This window comes from Balearica regulorum, chromosome 1 (assembly GCF_011004875.1).
Source record: "Balearica regulorum gibbericeps isolate bBalReg1 chromosome 1, bBalReg1.pri, whole genome shotgun sequence".
In the NCBI taxonomy this organism is placed as follows: Eukaryota; Metazoa; Chordata; class Aves; order Gruiformes; family Gruidae; genus Balearica; species Balearica regulorum.
The window spans coordinates 210,308,836-210,315,540 of record NC_046184.1 but is presented as its reverse complement, the minus strand read 5'-3'; the positions used below and the strand labels follow the sequence as shown (position 1 = coordinate 210,315,540).

General features: G+C 47.4%; 1 long non-coding RNA gene across 1 annotated transcript; it reads left to right on the top strand.

The window, feature by feature from the left end:
• The first annotated feature begins 3,926 nt into the window (after positions 1–3,926).
• Positions 3,927–6,405, top strand: LOC142599937 (uncharacterized). The gene is made up of 2 exons (XR_012833437.1): positions 3,927–4,165; positions 5,490–6,405. It is a non-coding gene; the product is annotated as an uncharacterized LOC142599937 (long non-coding RNA).
• The last annotated feature ends 300 nt before the right edge of the window (positions 6,406–6,705 follow it).

The following is a 6,705-nucleotide window of genomic DNA, read 5'->3' as shown; positions in this document are numbered from 1 at the left end:
AGAAATGATGTGTGTAATTAGAAGAGAGAAAAGCTACTAGGATGCCTGAAGGCCTACGCTGGGAGGCACCCCGCTGTGCTGACTTCCAATTTTCTGAACACGTGTCTGATAACCGAGCGGGCTCAGGAACTCCTGAAACGACGGGAGGATGGGGACGAGAGATACTCACGCGTGTCCAGCTCTGCCTATATAATGCTCATCTGCTATTGTCATCGTTATTCCTCTGGTGCCAAGTCTGTCTGATGTTAGACAATGGAGGCTCAATTCACCCATGACGTAACTCTGTCAAAGGCCAACAGAGCTCTGCCACCGGAGGGATTAGTCCCTCCTAAATCTTTTTCAGAGTGTTGGGTGTGCTGCAGCTGATGTGTTAACAACTCTTGACATGTGCTGCAGGAACATCTTTGCAAAGCCACTCACAGGGAATCCGTCACAGAGCTCAATTAATATTAATTTACGTTACTGGGAGGTGGTGTGCATTTCCCACATGCCATCCTGAAAACAGACCCTAAAAAAAGAAAAAGCTTTAATAATGAAGCAGATCACAATGGAAGCAGCCTCCCTGTGAGCGGAATCCCAGCTCCAGCAGTGGAAAAGCAAACAGAGGGGCTGGCTGGATGCGGGCGTGTGGACGGTGCTAAAAAAGAGCAGGAGACCTGCGGGGTGCTCGATAGCCAGCGTGCTTCAGGGACAGAGTAAACGTCTGAGCTGCCTCCTTTCTCACAGACACAATCTCCAGCATACGCCTGGCTGAACACTTGGTGATAAACATAGCAGAAAAAAAGGATTAGATAAACGTCATACAATAGCGCTTTTAAGGACCGGGAAGAAAGCAGGCCATTTTCTCTGAAATACTGGATTTGTGATCTGGGTGGAAATTACAGTATGTAAAGTATTTGTCACTTTTTCTTTTGTGGAAATGAAGTGGGGAAACTCATCCTGGGAAATTACACCACAGAAGGGGAACAGGTTTGAGACTCTAAATACAGTTGTAGGACACATGTGGAAGTTAACCTGAAGTACGGAGTACAATGCCCATTAGCCACATTAAAGAGATATTACATTGTCCTGGAGCGTGTGCACGGCCTGTAAACTGAGACACCTGGGGAACACTGACCCTGTTTTATGAGACGTTTTGTCTTACGAATACACTTTCGCAAGCTTATCTGAAAAATCAGTCTTGCACCTCCAATTCCGTGCCCTCGGCGTGCTGCACTGGAGATGGACCGTGGCTCTGGTGACACCCTGGGAAGTCCCCATCTCAGCTCCCTCCCTGGAGGCAGGGTAGAGCCAGCCATAGACTCCGCAGGGTTTTATCAGGACTGCGTGGTTTCTGGCAGCCGAGGAGGGACCTTCTCGCTGCTCCCAGTGTGCTGGGACGAGGTGGCTTCTGTGGGACAGCCGTGACACCTAGTGGTCACTCACGCCAGGTCCCGGGCAGCCCGGAGCTGCTCCCACGGCCTTTGGAGACCACCTCGCAGGTCTTCAGACCCCCCTCCCCAGGCACAGGAAAAGGGCACAAGGTTTCTGTAAGAGCACCGGATGGAGCATCGGAACACATTTTTAAAGGATCTCCAGGTATTTAAGGAAGATTTTGCCCTGCTCAGACTCCCTGCAGGTCTCTGGAGGAATCCTGTTTCGTGGTGTCACAGTCCTGATCCACACCGGTGGGTTTTGCTCCCAAAGGGCTTCTCCGACGGCTGCTGTGAGCCAGCCTTGCTGCAGCAGGCATACAGCAAGCATGCAGAAACTCAGCCGCCCGCCTCGAAACCAGTTTAGATGATGATGATCACCGCTGGGTTTGGTTCTGAGATTCACATTTCGTTCTGTGCATCGGCTGTAGCCATCGGCTCACTTATAAAAGGGGTCAAAAGACTTGTTCTCAGGCTTGGTCTGAGCAAGTTGGGGGTGTTCTGCCTGGTTCCTGGCTCCTGTGTCCATGTGCCCTTAAGTATCTGAAGTTCACCTGCAGCTTTGTTGGGCAATGATTGCTGTGATAGTATGTCTGACCTGTAACTTAATCCCAGGCTCAGCGGATGTGGTCAATAAATGCATCAACTTTTACTGGTAGGTTTTTGACCAGGTAAACTGTTTATCACAGTGGATAGTTTACTTTCCAGAGCCTTATCCCTAATATTATACCTTTTTTTTTTCCGGCAATAAGGTGAGCTACTGGTCTTGATTAGCCTCCTAAAATATAAATTTTAATATTCCAAATTCCACTGGAGAGGGCAGTAATAGGCATTCCTATCGGCAACCTCATCCAAGCACTCAAAAACCAGGAAAAATACTAAGATAAAAAGGGATGTAGATGCAGCAGTGCTGAGAAGTGAAACATTAAACTCATTCACAGGCCTCCAGACTGGGGTTTAAACCCTTGCCTTAGGTGCAGATGCTGTGGAGATCCTGCCTGTTGCCCCAGTGATGATGGCTGAAGGAACAGCTGCACATAAGCCAGGCACAGAGACAGGATGTTGTCTCCAGGGCTAGCTGTGTTTCTTGCCATAGGTCCTGCCATTTCAAACATGTTTTTATTTAAATTCACTTTACATAAATACATTTAAGATTTTAAAAATTAATTTTTAATGTAAATTTTTAATTTAATTTTATATTTATTAAATTCACTTTAAAGATTGTTTCGACACTTAAAGAATGTTCTGATAAACTCACCTGGAGGATGGGAGATAGAGCTGAGTGTCCTCAAATTACTGATGCTGAACTTCATATGCAAAATACACCCAGGTACATGCAAATACTGTGACCACATACAGATATAAAAGCATATATGTGTGTGAGGGTGTGTTTAAATAGGGCTCATTCCCAGAACTCCACGTCAGTGATCTACACTTCTCCATTCACATAATCTGCTATCCATTTTGCACTTACACGTAACACAGTTCGTGTCCAGAGCCTTTCTAACATGGCCAATAACCTGCTGGACTGAAGATGAGGAGCAAATGTTGAATATGAGGCAGCAGTGTGCCCAGGTGGCCAAGAAGGCCAACAGCACCCTGGCTTGTATCAGAAGTAGTGTGGCCAGCAGGACCAGGGAAGTGATTGTCCCCTTGTACTCAGCCCTGGTGAGGCCGCACCTCGAGTACTGTGTTCAGTTTTGGGCCCCTCCAAGAAAGACATTGAGGTGCTGGAGTGTGTCCAGAGAAGGGCAACGGAGCTGGTGAAGGGTCTAGAGCACAAGTCTGATGAGGATCGGCTGAGGGAACTGGGAGTGTTCAGCCTGGAGAAAAGGAGGCTGAGGGGAGACCTTCTCGCTCCCTACAACTACCTGAAAGGAGGTTGTAGCCAGGTGGGTGTTGGTCTCTTCTCCTAAGTAACAAGCAATAGGACAAGAGGAAATGGCCTCAGGTTGTGCCAGGGGAGGTTTAGATTGGGTATTAGGAAAAATTTCTTCACTGAAAGGGTTGTCAATCATTGCAACAGGCTGCCCAGGGCAGTGGTTGAGTCACCATCCCTGGAGGTATTTAAAAGCCATGTAGACGTGGTACTTAGGGACATGGCTTAGTGGTGGGCTTAGCAGTGCTAGGTTAACGATTGGACTTGATGATCTTAAAGGTCTTTTCCAACCTAAATGATTCTATGATTGTATGATTTTATGTAATAGAGGACAAGGAGATCTGAATGAGACACTTGAAAATCCGGGAAGTCTAAACCAGACCAGGACTGCGAGTCAGCTGTGCGTGCCTCAAGGGATACAGCTGGTGCTCTGCAAGTGCTGGGTAAATCATTTACAGGCAACGACAGCATGATGAAGACGCTGTGGGAAGAAAGAGACAGATTAGACCATGGGGAATGATTGACTACAGTTAAAGGTCACAAATCTTTGTAAATATATGGTAGAAACTGAGTTAATGTGGTGAAATATTTACAAGGCCTGAGCAGGCATAGGAAGAGAGCCAGGGATGGCAAAATCTGGACCAGAATAAAAGTTGACAGTCACGTATTGGCAGGACATGAGCAAGCCTGGCAGATCCTTGGTAGGCAAAAGCAAGACCTAAGCCTCCAGTTTCAGTTTCAGAATGGACTGACCGTTTTGGAACCCCAGTTGGGATGATGTATGGAAGTCTTCATGTCATGGACTGTCACTGTCTCCAGTCACCTTTAAAGCATCTCCCTTTGGCTTTCTGCGCAGGATGGCTTTGCTAAGAAGGTATGTCAGAGCCTTCTCCCTAAAGTAACACAGTTGAAAAGCATGAGAGAACAGGAAGGAAGAGCAGCTTGCTTGGGTCGGGATACAAACTTTCATAGGGGCATTGCGAAAATGCCAGCAAGTGCAGGAACCGGTTGAGGCATAATTCACACCACTGAGAGCAAAATGCAAATACAGTGAGTTGGTTGTGAGCATGGCAGCTTGCGGAAGTACACCATGTGCTGTTGACACGACAGACCCCTTATCAAAGCTGCTTTATCTACCCAGAGCCAAGGCAGCGCGTGCATTTGTACTGCTGGAACAGGACCGGCAGACAAATACGTGTCAGCTCATTGATCTGTTGGCCCCAGTTAAGTCAATGGAGCGGACGCGGGTTTTAGAGGTGAGAACACTTTTGCCTTTGACTGATCAGTAACCAGGTGAGCTTCCGTGTGTCTTGGGCAGGGTATCAGTAGCACAATCTACAAAATGTTCAGCCTTTAGACTTAAACTAGGAGAAAATAGTTCCAAATCTACCCTGAATCACGAGATGCCAGAGATTCTTATTCTTCAAGTAGCATTTTCTTTTAGCTGTGTCAGGAGGAATAAAAACTTCTCTTTACAATCTTTGTGATAATTTTTAAGACTTAGAAGTGCCCTTTCCATACCACAACTTACATCCAAATATATTTACTTCTAATCAGTCTAAATTGCATTTGTCATTTCAAAAGTGTCAAGAGAATAAGGGCAGAAAGGGTGGCTGAAGCTGAACGCCATCGAGCCAGGAATGCAGAAACTAGCGAGGCAGACAGGGTGGCATCTCTGAGCAGCCGCTCTCTGCTTGCAGACTTTGCTTGCTTACCCTGAAACCAGGAACGTGAGCTGAAACCAGGTGAAATTCCAGGCATTCTTACTTTATTTTGACAAATTCCTCCTTCCAAACAGCCAGGCCTGTGCCTTGGGATAAGGCTGTCCTTTCATTCCTGAGGGGCAACCTCTTCAGTTGTTCCAACAGAAAAATAGTGCTAATCCAGGGAGAAAAGGTCTCTTCTCCAATGACTTCTGAGCCACCAGCTTTCTGCACCATCTATCAGACGGAACATTTATGGCATTTAATAAAAGTCTGAGCACCCCAGGACTTGGAGAAACGTACCTCTTGGTTCCCTCTGTAGAGGGGATGGGATAAGGTAGCTGTGTGCCTGCCTACAGGACAACAGCGCTTACGCATAGCTAAACTGGCAGCAGAATTTGCTGATCATTCCTCATTCCTGGATTAATAGAAAGACAAAAGGATCATAAAGGATGCTAACTGGTACACAAGCTTTAACCTTTTTTCATTTTGCAGGTCCCCACAACTTTTCAAGACTCAATGCAGGCTGCTGCTGACAGCGGACTTGTTTTCCTAGGCTTGCTACCGTAGCCGTGGTGGAGGTGACACATGGGAACACACCAGTCTGCCACCACCGAGGGAAAGGGGCTGCTCACAAATGAGCAGCTCCTCTTGAATTTGCAGTTATTGCACTTTGATTTGTTGAGCATGCTCCCTATCAATAGGGTGGAAAGAAGATTGACTTGGGGATCAGGGAAAAGTCCTGTGTTCATCACTGGGAAATTCAGTTTCCAGGATGTAGCTGGGAGATTTCTCCCACTGTCAGAGCTGCAGGTTTGTTTGTGGCAGGAGTCACAGAATCACAGACTCACAGAAGGGTTCAGGTTGGAAGGAACCTCTGGAGGTCATCTGGTCCAACCTCCCTGCTCAAGCAGAACCACCTTGAGCCAGTTGCCCAGGACCATATCCAGCTGGGTTTTGAATATCTCCAGGGATGGAGACTGCACAACTTCTCTGGGCATCCTGTGCTGGTGCTCAGTCACCCTCACAGGAAAAAAGTGTTTCTTGATGTTCAGGAGGAACCTCCTGTGTTTCAGTTTGTGCCCATTGCCTCTGGTCCTGGCACTGGGAACCAGTGAAAGGAGCCTGGCTCTGTCCTCTTTGCACCCTCCCTTCACGTATTTATCCCCTGAGCCTTCTCTTCTCTAGGCTGAACAGTCCCAGCTCTATCAGCCTTTCCTCATAGGAGACATGCTCCAGTTCCTTCATCATCTTCACAGCCCTTTGCTGGACTCTCTCCACTGCAGGTGGGACATACTGGAGAGAGTCCAGTGGTGGTTGGTGGCATGGGGCAGCCCTGGCTCCACTGCAGAACAGTGAGTGCAGACTCAGAAGGGTTGTTTTGTCCAGACTGGCATTCCCAGAAGGAAAACCAAACCAAACCAAAACAAAAATCCTCACTCCCACTGCAGCTGCCTGGATGAACGAGCGGTGGTGAGCTAGCAGGGAAGCGTGGTCTATCGAGCCCACATGCTGAGTTCTCACCTTTCGGTCGGTTGCTTTCGCCTTTCTGCCAAGTAAAAATAGCATGTTTTCAAGGAACTTTGAGTCTTGTGATGTGGGAAGAGCCACCTGCTAAAAAACACCAGGGAAGTTTTCCTGTTAATTTGTCAAAGGTAGAATTTTAATTTATCTTTGTGGAAAAAAGACCCCTGAAACCACTGAACCAACC